A 14,138-nucleotide genomic window follows, 5' to 3' on the forward strand; every position below is an offset into this window, starting at 1 on the left:
ACTTTTATTACAATATTGTTCCAGTCTCGTTATTGTGACTTTTATTACAATATTGTTCCAGTCTCGTTATTGTGACTTTTATTACAATATTGTTCCAGTCTCGTTATTGTGACTTTTATTACAATATTGTTCCAGTCTCGTTATTGTGACTTTTATTACAATATTGTTCCAGTCTCGATATTGTGACTTTTATTACAATATTGTTCCAGTCTCGTTATTGTGACTTTTATTACAATATTGTTCCAGTCTCGTTATTGTGACTTTTATTACAATATTGTTCCAGTCTCGTTATTGTGACTTTTATTACAATATTGTTCCAGTCTCGTTATTGTGACTTTTATTACAATATTGTTCCAGTCTCGTTATTGTGACTTATTACAATATTGTTCCAGTCTCGCTATTGTGACTTATTACAATATTGTTCCAGTCTCGTTATTGTGACTTATTACAATATTGTTCCAGTCTCGTTATTGTGACTTATTACAATATTGTTCCAGTCTCGCTATTGTGACTTATTACAATATTGTTCCAGTCTCGTTATTGTGACTTTTATTCCCTGTTACGTTTTTTCTTCTTGTAATTAATTCATCTATGTTAGTGTATCAATATTATAACATCGTGTGTTTAATTCTCTGTTTTAACGTGTGTTTAATTCTCTATTATAACATGTGTCTAATTCTCTGTTTTAACTTGTGTTTAATTCTCTGTTTTAACATGTGTCTAATTCTCTGTTTTAACATGTGTCTAATTTTCTGTTTTAACATGTGTTTAATTTCCATGTTTTAACATGTCTAATTCTCTGTTTTAACGAGTGTTTAATTTCCTGTTTTAACATGTGTCTAATTCTCTGTTTTAACGAGTGTTTAATTTCCATGTTTTAACATGTGTCTAATTCTCTGTTATAACATGTGTTTAATTCCATGTTTTAACATGTGTCTAATTCTCTGTTTTAACGTATGTTTTATTCCATGTGTCTAATTCTCTGTTTTAACGTGTGTTTAATTGCATGTTTTAACATGTGTCTAATTTTCTGTTTTAACGTGTGTTTAATTCCATGTTTTAACATGTGTCTAATTCTCTGTTTTAACGTGTGCTTAAGTCTGTTTTAACGTGTGTTTAATTCCATGTTTTAACATGTTTCTAATTGTCTGTTTTAACGTGTGTTTAAGTCTGTTTTAACGTGTGTTTAATTCCATGTTTTAACATGTGTCTAATTCTCTGTTTTAATGTGTGTTTAATTCCTTGTTTTAAAGTGTCTAATTCTCTGTTTTAGTGTGTGTTTAATTCCTTGCTTTAACGTGTCTAATTCTCTGTTTTAGCGTGTGTTTAATTCCTTGTTTTAACATGTGTCTAATTCTCTGTTTTAATGTGTGTTTAATTCCTTGTTTTAAAGTGTCTAATTCTCTGTTTTAGTGTGTGTTTAATTCCTTGCTTTAACGTGTCTAATTCTCTGTTTTAGCGTGTGTTTAATTCCTTGTTTTAACATGTGTCTAATTCTCTGTTTTAGCGTGTGTTTAATTCCTTGTTTTAACATGTGTCTAATTCTCTGTTTTAGCGTGTGTTTAATTCCTTGTTTTAACATGTGTCTAATTCTCTGTTTTAGCGTGTGTTTAATTCCTTGTTTTAACATGTGTCTAATTCTCTGTTTTAACGTGTGTTTAATTCAATGTTTTAACAAGTGTTTAGTTCTCTCTTTTCTTTTCTGTTCTTTTTGGCTTCCTCTATTCTGTCTTTGTTTCTTAGTAAGCCATTTTGTAGTTTGTTACTGCCCTGTGTATGTGTATGTGTGTGTGTGTGTGTGTGTGTGTGTGTGTGTGTGTGTACTCACCTAGTTGTACTCACCTAGTTGAGGTTGCGGGGGTCGAGTCCGAGCTCCTGGCCCCGCCTCTTCACTGATCGCTACTAGGTCACTCTCCCCGAGCCGTGAGCTTTATCATACCTCTGCTTAAAGCTATGTATGGATCCTGCCTCCACTACATCGCTTCCCAAACTATTCCACTTACTGACTACTCTGTGGCTGAAGAAATACTTCCTAACATCCCTGTGATTCATCTGTGTCTTTAGCTTCCAACTGTGTCCCCTTGTTACTGTGTCCAATCTCTGGAACATCCTGTCTTTGTCCACCTTGTCAATTCCCCTCAGTATTTTGTATGTCGTTATCATGTCCCCCCTATCTCTCCTGTCCTCCAGTGTCGTCAGGTTGATTTCCCTTAACCTCTCCTCGTAGGACATACCTCTTAGCTCTGGGACTAGTCTTGTTGCAAACCTTTGCACTTTCTCTAGTTTCTTTACGTGCTTGGCTAGGTGTGGGTTCCAAACTGGTGCCGTGTGTGTGTGTGTGTGTGTGTGTGTGTGTGTGTGTGTGTGTGTGTGTGTGTGTGTGTGTGTGTGTGTGTGTGTGTGTGTGTGTGTGTCCACTTCCTGACGACTCTGTGGGTGAAGAAATACTTCCTAACGTCCCTGTGACTCGTCTGAGTTTTCAGCTTCCAATTGTGACCTCTTGTTTCTGGGTCCCCTCTCTGGAACATCCTGTCTCTGTCCACCTTATCTATTCCACACAGTATTTTGTACGTCGTTATCATGTCCCCCCTGACCCTCCTGTCCTCCAGTGTCGTCAGTCCGATTTCCCTGAGCCTTTCCTCGTACGACATTCCCCTGAGCTTTGGAACTAGCCTTGTTGCAAACCTTTGTACTTTCTCTAACTTCTTGACGTGCTTGACCAGGTGTGGGTTCCAAACAGGTGCTGCATACTCCAGTATGGGCCTGACGTACACAGTGTACACTGTCTTGAACGATTCCTTTCTTAGGTATCGGAACGCTATTCTCAGGTTTGCCAGGAGCCCGTATGGTGCAGCAGTTATCAGGTTGACATGTGCCTCCGGTGACGTGCTGGGGTCGAGTATTAGCTCCTGGCCTCAACTATTGTATTTTTTACTTCATTACAAGTACGAGCTAAGAGCTGCTACACTGCCAGGGTTCAACCTCTCTGAGGTACCTGTGATACCCACACTTGTCTGCTAACACCTGTGATACCCACACTTGTCTGCTAACACCTGTGATACCCACACTTGTCTGCTAACACCTGTGATACCCACACTTGTCTGCTAACACCTGTGATACCCACACTTGTCTGCTAACACCTGTGATACCCACACTTGTCTGCTAAAACCTGTGATACCCACACTTGTCTCCTAACACCTGCGATACTCACAATTGCCTGCTAACACCTGTGATGCTCACACTTGTCTGCTAACACCAGTGATGCTTACGCTTGTCCCCTAACATCTGTGATGCTCACACTTGTCTGCTAACACCTGTGATGCCCACACTTGTCTCCTAACACCTGTGATGCTCACACTTGTCTGCTAACACCTGTGATGCTCACACTTGTCTGCTAACACCTGTGATCCCCACACTTGTCTGCTAACACCTGTGATGCCCACACTTGTCTCCTAACACCTGTGATGCCCACACTTGTCTGCTAACACCTGTGATGCTCACACTTGTCTGCTAACACCAGTGATGCTTACGCTTGTCTCCTAACACCTGTGATGCTCACACTTGTCTGCTAACACCTGTGATGCTCACACTTGTCTGCTAACACCAGTGATGCTTACGCTTGTCCCCTAACACCTGTGATGCTCACACTTGTCTGCTAACACCTGTGATGCCCACACTTGTCTGCTAACACCTGTGATGCCCACACTTGTCTCCTAACACCTGTGATGCCCACACTTGTCTGCTAACACCTGTGATGCTCACACTTGTCTGCTAACACCAGTGATGCTTACGCTTGTCTCCTAACACCTGTGATGCTCACACTTGTCTGCTAACACCTGTGATGCTCACACTTGTCTGCTAACACCTGTGATGCCCACACTTGTCTGCTAACACCTGTGATGCCCACACTTGTCTCCTAACACCTGTGATGCCCACACTTGTCTGCTAACACCTGTGATGCTCACACTTGTCTGCTAACACCTGTGATGCTCACACTTGTCTGCTAACACCAGTGATGCTTACGCTTGTCCCCTAACACCTGTGATGCTCACACTTGTCTGCTAACACCTGTGATGCCCACACTTGTCTCCTAACACCTGTGATGCTCACACTTGTCTGCTAACACCTGTGATGCTCACACTTGTCTGCTAACATCTGTGATGCCCACACTTGTCTGTTAACACCTGTGATACCCACACTTGTCTCCTAACACCTGTGATGCCCACACTTGTCTGCTAACACCTGTGATGCTCACACATGTCTCCTAACACTTGTGATGCCCACACTTGTCTGCTAACACCTGTGATGCCCACACTTGTCTGCTAACACCTGTGATGCCCACACTTGTCTGCTAACACCTGTGATTTCCACACTTGTCTCCTAACACCTGTGATGCCCACACTTGTCTGTTAACACCTGTGATGTTCACACTTGTCACCTAACACCTCTGATGCCCACAGTTGTCTGCTAACACCTGTGATGCCCACGTTTGTCTGCTAACACCTGTGATGCCCACACTTGTCTGCTAACACCTGTGATAGCCACACTTGTCTGCTAACACCTGTTATGCCCACACTTGTCACCTAACACCTGTGATACCCACTCTTGTCTCCTAACACCTGTGATGCCCACACTTGTCTGCTAACACCTGTGATGCCCACATTTGTCACCTAACACCTGTGATGCCCACACTTGTCTTCTAACACCTGTGATGCCGGCACTTGTCATTTAACACCTGTGATACCCACACTTGTCTGCTAACAACTGTGATGCCCACACTTGTCTGCTAACACCTGTGATGCACACACTTGTCTGCTAACACCTGTGATGCCCAAACTTGTCTCCTAACAACTGTGATGCCCACACTTGTCTGCTAACGTCTGTGATGCCCACACTTGTCTGCTAACACCTGTGATACTCACACTTGTCTGCTAACACCTTTGATGCCCACACTTGTCTGCTAACACCTGTGATGCCCACACTTGTCTGCTAACACCTGTGATGCCCAAACTTGTCTGCTAACACCTGTGATGCCCACACTTGTCACCTAACACCTGTGATGCCCACACTTGTCTGCTAACACCTGTGATGCCCACACTTGTCACCTAACACCTGTGACGCCCACACTTGTCACCTAACACCTGTGATGCCCACATTTGTCTGCTAACACCTCTGATGACTACACTTCTGTGCTAACACTTGTGATGCCCACACTTGTCTGCTAACACCTGTGATGACTACACTTGTCTGCTAACACCTGTGATGCCTACACATGTCAGCTAACACTTGTGATGCCCACACTTGTCTGCTAACACCTGTGATGCCTACACTTGTCTGCTAACACCTGTGATGCCCATACTTGTCACCTAACACCTGTGATGCCCACACTTGTCTGCTAACACCTGTGCTGCCCACACTTGTCATCTAACACCTGTGATGCCCACACTTGTCTTCTAACACCTGTGATGCCCACACATGTCACCTAAAACCTGTGATGCCCACACTTGTCTGCTAACACCTGTGATGCCCACACTTGTCACTTAACGCCTATGATGCTCACACTTGTCTGCTAACACATGTGATGCCCACACTTGTCTGCTAACACCTGTGATGCCCACACTTGTCTGCTAACACCTGTGATGCCTACACTTGTCATCTAATACTTGTGATTCAGCTAACACCTGTGATGCCCACACTTGCCACCTAACACTTGTGATGCCCACACTTGTCGGCTAACACCTGTGATGCCCATAATTGTCAGCTAACACCTGTGATGCCCACACTTGTCTGCTAACACCTGTGATGCCCACACTTGTCTGCTAACACCTGTGATGCCCACACTTGTCAGCTAACACCTGTGATGCCCACACTTGTCAGCTAACAACTGTGATGCCCATAATTGTATGCTAACAACTGTGATGCCCACACTTGTCTGCTAACACCTGAGATGCCCGTAGTTGTCTTCTAACACCTTTGATGCCCACACTTGTCTGCTAACACCTGTGATGCCAACGCCTGTCAGCTAACACCTGTGATGCCCACACTTGTCTGCTAACACCTGTGATGCCCACACTTGTCTGCTAACACCTGTGATGCCCACACTTGTCTGCTAACACCTGTGATGCCCACACTTGTCTGCTAACACCTGTGATGCCCACACTTGTCTCCTAACACCTGTGATGTCCACACTTGTCAGCTAACACCTGTGATGCCCGTAGTTGTCTTCTAACACCTTTGATGGCCACACTTGTCTGTTAACACCTGTGATGCCCACACCTGTCAGCTAACACCTGTGATGCCCACACCTGTCTACTAACACCTGTGATGCCCACACATGTCAGGTAACACCTGTGATGCCCACATTTGTCTGGTAACACCTGTGATACCCACAATGTCTCCTAACACCTGTGATGCCCACACTTGTCAACTAATACCAGTGATGCCCACACTTGTCAGCTAACACCTGTGATGCCCACACTTGTCCCCTAACATCTGTGATGCCTACACTCGTCTGCTATCACCTGTGATGCCTACACTCATCTGCTAACACCTGTGATGCCCACACTTGTCTCCTAACACCTGCGATTTTCACACTTGTCTGCTAACACCTGTGGCGCCCACACTTATCTGCTAGCACCTGTGATGCCCACGCTTGTCACCTAACACCTATGATGCCCGCACTTGTCACCTAACACCTATGATGCCCACACTTTGTCTGCTAACGCCTGTGGTGGCCACACTTGTCAGCTAGCACCTGTGATGCTAACACTTGCCTGCTAACACCTGTGATGCCAACACTTGCCAGCTAACACTTGTGATGCCCACTCTTGTCACCTAACACCTGTGATGCCCAAACTTGTCTGCTAATACCTTTGATGCCTACAATTTTCTGCTAACACCTGTGATGCCCAAACTTGTCTGCTAATACCTTTGATGCCTACAATTTTCTGCTAACACCTGTGATGCCCACACTTGTCTGCTAACACCTGTGATGTCCATATTTGTCTGCTAACACCTGTGATGCCCACGCTTATCTCTTAACACCTGTGATGTCGTCCACACTTGACAGCAAACACCTGTTATGTTCACACACATGTCTCCTAACATCTGTGATACCCACATTTGTGTCCTAACACCTGTGATGTTCACATTTATCTTCTAACATCTGTGATGCCCACATTAGTCTGTTAACACCTGTGATGCCCACACTAGTCTGTTAACACCTGTGATGTTCACACTTGTCTCCTAACACCTGTGAAGCCCCACACTTGTCTCCTAACACCTGTGATGCCCACACTTATCTGCTAACATCTGAGATGCCCACACTTGTTTGCTAACACCTGTGATGTCCACACTTGTCTCCTAACACCTGTGATGCCCACACTTGTCTGCTAACACCTGTGATGCCCCACTTGTCTGCTAACACCTGTGATGCCCCCACTTGTCTCCTAACACCTGTGATGCCCCCACTTGTCTCCTAACACCTGTGATGCCCATACTTGTCTCCTAACACCTGTGATGCCCACATTTGTCACCTAACTCCTGTGATGCCCACACTTGTCACGTAACACCTGTGATGCCCACACTTGTCACGTAACACCTGTGATGCCCACACTTGTCACCTAACCTGTGATGCCCACACTTGTCTCCTGACACCTGTGATGCCCACACCTGTCACCTAACACCTGTGATGCCCACACTTGTCACCTAACTTCTGTGATGCCCACACTTGTCAGTTAACACCTGTGATGCCCACACTTGTCACCTAACACCTGTGATGCCCACACTTGTCTCCTAACACCTGTGATGCTCACACCTGTCACCTAACACCTGTGATGCTCCCACTTGTCACCTAACACCTGTGGTGCCCACATTTGTCTCCTAACACCTGTGATGCCTACACTTGTCAGCTAACACCTGTAATGCCCACACTTGTCTCCTAACACCTGTGATGCCCACACTTGTCTCCTAACACCTGTAATGCCCACACTTGTCTCCTAACACCTGTGATGCCCACACTTGTCAGCTAACACCTGTAATGCCCACACTTGCCTCCTAACACCTGTGATGCCCACACTTGTCAGCTAACACCTGTAATGCCCACACTTGTCTCCTAACACCTGTGATGCCCACACTTGTCAGCTAACACCTGTAATGCCCACACTTGCCTCCTAACACCTGTGATGCCCACACTTGTCAGCTAACACCTGTAATGCCCACACTTGTCTCCTAACACCTGTGATGCCCACACTTGTCAGCTAACACCTGTAATGCCCACACTTGTCTCCTAACACCTGTGATACCCACACTTGTTTCCTAACACCTGTTCTCTGATAATTATGTTTGTTCTTGAACTGATTTGCACAAGTTGGATTCCAATCGTCGTGTAAATTAAAATACAACATACAAACTTTGACACCAGTCATAACTTGCATACGTACTTGTGTGTGTGTGTGTGTGTGTGTGTGTGTGTGTGTGTGTGTGTGTGTGTGTGTGTGTGTGTGTGTGTGTGTGCTAGAACACCTTCACTCCACCATTATCACACTCCAGCTAGCTCCAACGCCCCTTTTGATTACTCCAACACTCATCCCACACTCGATAATCTTTGAAAGCCTCATTAATAGTCTCAGAACAATACAAAAAAAATCACTGTATTCAGGAGTCAGAAAGTGGTAGCACTGCGCCATGGAGTCAGCTCAACGAGTCCCTCTTGGCTACTTTACGAACAAATTAGATAATCCCATTGTCACATCCTTGTGTGGCGGTACACTGACGGATTTGTCGGAGAGAATGTTCCTCACGTCACAGAACTATGGCACTTCACAGGCACAGGAGCGTGTTACCGTGGCATCAAGAGGCACTGAATATCTCAGGAGGGCCATGGGTATCTAGTGACCTCAGGGCGCCCTCCTCACGCCCTCTTCTCACCATTTCAACACTTGTTCGACCTCAGAACTCCGTCGATAAGGCAGGCTTCGTGATTAGTTTTTTTTCCAAGAGTCAGAGGCACATTTTGAGTATCGAAATTCGGATTTTCAGAAACACGTAGCTACAGGATTATTAGAGGCACTCATGTATTCCAGGTGGCTGTTGTTCACTTACCTAATGACACGACCCTGGGCCAAAATGACTGGCTCCCAGGAAAGAGAGACACAGAAAGGAAAAGGAACGCCCGCCTTGCCCTGTCCCGCCCAGGAACAAGTGAGAACTCTAAGCCTACCCCTGTTCTTTTTAAAACCTTGGGCGCCTGCTGTGCCCTCTAGCGGCGGAAAATGCTGGCAGCGGGCCGGCTCGGGGAGCTGCCAAAAGCCGGCGATGCCCGGCCCCTCTCCCTCTATGGCAATCTTTCCACGCTTCCCTAACTATGAGCATATCACCGCGGCGCTCTCGGCTCCTGCTCCTCACTCCACTCCTACTCACAGGCGACACACACTTCACATTCAGCGGGGCAACACACCCATAGCAGTCAGTGGGGAGAATGAGGGAAGTAGAAATTCACCTGCTCAAGACTACCCTCTCTCTCTCTCTCTCTCTCTGTCTCACTCTCTTCCTTCCTTCCCTCCTGGCTGCTCCCAGCATAGCACTGATGACCTAACCCGCGCTGGCCTCGCAGGTGATTCCTTCCAGTTGGCACCAGTGCCTCCGGACACACATTGGTGTAGCGTACTCAAGGTTAAGGCTGCTTGCATGCCTGCGCACTAACAAGTCGCATCACCAGGCAGGAACTGCTACTCTGTGGATACAGTTATTTCACCGCATCCACCATGACTATCAACTTTCAGAACTGTACCAGAATCCACCGTGAACTGCATGATAGCTTTTCAACAACTGTCGAAGAGAATGCATTAATTAAATGTAACCATCTTTGCAGTTTGACTGATCGCATTTCGCGGACGAAGAACATAACAAATCAGGGAATGAGCAGGAAAGATATGAACCCATGGCAAGTAAGTTTTAAAACACACAGGCCAATGCTTTTAACTCATCGTGAACATCGAAATGGTATAAAATACCGACAAGTTGTTAAGTAAGACACATATGCAACAGTTCCGTATCTTTATTTCGAAACGTTTCGCCTACACAGTAGGCTTCTTTAGTCGAGTAGAGAAAAATTGATAGAAGCAGAAGACGTGAAGACGATGTAATCAGTCCATCACCCTGAAGTTTTGAGGTGGTCAGTCCCTCAGTCTGGAGAAGAGTATTGTTCTATAGCCTGAAACAATATGGTGTTGAAGTGACAGGATGGAGCCTTATATACCACCAGGTGGGATGTAGGTCACTAGTAGAGGTAAGAATGTAGACGTTGTGAGGTCAGGTCCCTCTCAAATCCATCCATTCTCACTAGAAGTTGTCCAAGTAGTTTTGTCTGTACCAAGATACCATTGTGTTGCAGTGTCTGACAGAGTGAACATCGAAATGGTATAAAATACCTAGCAACTTGTCGGTGTTTCATACCATTTCGATGTTCACTCTGTCAGACACTGCAACACAATGGTATCCTGGTACAGAACAAAACTGAGGGGCCTGGTATTTAACGACCACACCAGCAACAGTAAGTGTCCTTTAACGACCACACCAGCAACGGGAAGTGTCCTTTAACGACCACACCAGCAACAGGAAGTGTCCTTTAACGACCACACCAGCAACAGGAAGTGTCCTTTAACGACCACACCAGCAACAGGAAGTGTCCTTTAACGACCACACCAGCAATAGGAAGTGTCCTTTAATGACCACACCAGCAACAGGGAGTGTCCTTTAACGACCACACCAGCAGCAGGAAGTGTCCCTTAATGACCACACCAGCAACGGGAAGTGTGCTTTAACGACCACACCAGCAACAGAAACAGTGACTAGTAACTATCACACCATCACCAGAAACAGTAGCAGCTGAGGCCACACAGCACAACAACAGTGACTTCCAACGCCCACACAAGAAACAGGAACAGTAACTTCTAACGACCACTCCAGTACAAGGAACAGTAACTTCTAACGACCACTCCAGTACAAGGAACAGTAACTTCTAACGACCACTCCAGAACAAGGAACAGTAACTTCTAACGACCACTCCAGCACAAGGAACAGTAACTTTTAACGACCACTCCAGAACAAGGAACAGCAACTTCTAACGACCACTCCAGCACAAGGAACAGTAACTTTTAACGACCACTCCAGTACAAGGAACAGTAACTTCTAACGACCACTCCAGCACAAGGAACAGTAACTTCTAACGACCACTCCAGCACAAGGAACAGTAGCTTCTAACGACCACTCCAGCACAAGGAACAGCAACTTCTAACAACCACTCCAGCACAAGGAACAGTAACTTCTAACGACCACTCCAGCACAAGGAACAGTAACTTCTAACGACCTGACTACTGCCTTTCTGGTCTTGATCTGACCAATACCTTCCTAGTCTTAACCTGACCAATATTTTTCTTGTTCTGACCTGACCACTACCTTCCTGATCATGACCTGACCACTACCTTCCTGATCATGACCTGAGCACTACCTCCTGGTCCTGACCTGACCGCTACCTTCCTGGTCCTGACCTAACCACTACCTTCCTGATCATGACCTGACCACCACCTTCCTCGTACTGACCTGACCACTACCTTCCTGGTCCTAACCTGACCACTACCTTCCTGATCATGACCTGACCACTACCTTCATGATCATGACCTGACCACTACCTTCATGATCATGACCTGACCACTACCTTCATGATCATGACCTGACCTCTACCTTCTAGTCCTGATCTGACCATTACCTTCCTGGTCCTGACCTGACCACTACCTTCCTGGTCCTGATCTGACCACTACCTTAATGATCATGACCTGACCACAACCTTCTTGGTTCTGATCTGACCACTACCTTCCTGGTCCTGACCTGATCACTACCTTCCTGACCATGACCTGACTACTACCTTCCTGGTCCTGACCTGACCACTACTTTCCTGATCATGACCTGACCACTACCTTCCTGGTCCTGACCTGACCACTACCTTCCTGATCATGACCTGACCACTACCTTCCTGGACCTGATCTGACCACTGCTCTCCTGATCATAACCTGACCACTACCTTCCTGGTCCTGACCTGGCCACTACGTTCTTGGTCCTTACATGGCCACTACCTTCCTGGTCCTGACCTGACCACTACCTTCCTGGTGCTGACCTGACCACTACCTTCCTGGTGCTGACCTGACCACTACCTTCCTGATCATGACCTGACCACTACCTTCCTGCTCTTGACCTGACCACTACCTTCCTGATCATGACCTGACCACTACCTTCCTGGTCTTGACCTGACCACTACCTTCCTGGTCTTGACCTGACCACTACCTTCCTGGTGCTGACCTGACCACTACCTTCCTGGTCCTGACCTGACCACTACCTTCCTGGTGCTGACCTGACCACTACCTTCCTGGTGCTGACCTGACCACTACCTTCCTGGTGCTGACCTGACCACTACCTTCCTGGTGCTGACCTGACCACTACCTTCCTGGTGCTGACCTGACCACTACCTTCCTGGTCCTGACCTGACCACTACCTTCCTGGTGCTGACCTGACCACTACCTTCCTGGTGCTGACCTGACCACTACCTTCCTGGTGCTGACCTGACCACTACCTTCCTGGTGCTGACCTGACCACTACCTTCCTGGTGCTGACCTGACCACTACCTTCCTGGTGCTGACCTGACCACTACCTTCCTGGTGCTGACCTGACCACTACCTTCCTGGTGCTGACCTGACCACTACCTTCCTGGTGCTGACCTGACCACTACCTTCCTGGTGCTGACCTGACCACTACCTTCCTGGTGCTGACCTGACCACTACCTTCCTGGTCCTGACCTGACTCCACCTATCTTCCAGCCAAACAATTTAGTGCTGGCAATATCAACCGGGCTAGAAAATCATTTTAAAAATAATTAACAACGAACAAGTTTAGGTAACTGGGTTTAAAATCTATCTACTACACCATAGTCAACAAGGCCACACGTAGCCTACTCACCACTAGACAAGAATACTTTAATTAATACCTACAAAAAATATGTTTTTAAACTCTCAGTATATATACACTGAGAGAAATACACTTCTAGGTGTATATATAAGTGTATTGATGTTGTTATATCTGTCAAGAAACAAGAGAAATTCTTCCTGACCCGAGTATAGGCCTATTCATGTTTCATTGGTCAGAAAACAGGACAAATGCTTTCTGACCGGCGTCTTACGACAAGAATACAGGCCTATTCTTGTTTAATTGGTCAGGGAAGAGAACAAGTGTTTCCTAACGCGGAGGATATTAGTCAGATGACCCGAGTATAGGCCTATTCATGTTTCATTGGTCAGAAAACAGGACAAATGCTTTCTGACCGGCGTCTTACGACAAGATTATAGGCCTATTCTTGTTTAATTGGTCAGAAAACAGGACAAATGCTTTCTGACCGGCGTCTTACGACAAGAATATAGGCCTATTCTTGTTTAATTGGTCAGGGAAGAGAACAAGTGTTTCCTAACGCGGAGGATATTAGTCAGATGACCCGCCACCCGAGCTTTTGGTCATCTGACCGAGATCTTCCGCCGGCTTAAAAATAATTGGTTATAATTTTTTTACCGTAACTGGAAGCTTCTAGTAAATCTATATGATAATTCTCATCTGAATTATTTTGTAAACATTATGTTATTATTGTTAAATTAATTGCTGATTTAAACGTAAGTTTGTATATAATGGACGCAATATAAATTATAATATATTCTTTCTCTTATTAATAAGAAAAGTGGAAATAGATGACAGTGTATATACACAGATGTGTCTCTCTCAGATGTATACCTATCAGCGTATATATATACACTGAGAAGTGTATATCTATCAGTATATATACACTGAGAAGTGTATATCTATCAGTATATATACACTGAGAAGTGTATATCTATCAGTATATATACACTGAGAAGTGTATATCTATCAGTATATATACACTGAGAAGTGTATGTCTGTCAGTACATATACACTGAGAAGTGTATATCTATCAGTATATATACACTGAGAAGTGTATATCTATCAGTATATATACACTGAGAAGTGTATGTCTATCAGTATACATATACTGAGAAGTGTATGTCTATCAGTATATATACACT

The 14,138-nt window shown here is 45.4% G+C and overlaps 1 protein-coding gene across 4 annotated transcripts in view; it reads right to left on the reverse strand.

Annotated features, from left to right (window-relative positions):
• LOC128700542 (calcium-transporting ATPase sarcoplasmic/endoplasmic reticulum type) overlaps nt 1-9,261 on the reverse strand; it is a 155,042-nt gene extending 145,781 nt beyond the window's left edge. For all 4 annotated transcript variants that reach the window (XM_053793802.2, XM_053793803.2, XM_053793804.2 and 1 more), the window contains exon 1: nt 9,103-9,261. The gene's annotated coding sequence lies outside the window, so the exon portion shown is untranslated. The remainder of the gene's footprint in view (nt 1-9,102) is intronic.
• Nucleotides 9,262-14,138: the final 4,877 nt, after the last annotated feature.

This window comes from Cherax quadricarinatus, chromosome 65, assembly GCF_038502225.1.
Source record: "Cherax quadricarinatus isolate ZL_2023a chromosome 65, ASM3850222v1, whole genome shotgun sequence".
Taxonomy (NCBI): Eukaryota; Metazoa; Arthropoda; class Malacostraca; order Decapoda; family Parastacidae; genus Cherax; species Cherax quadricarinatus.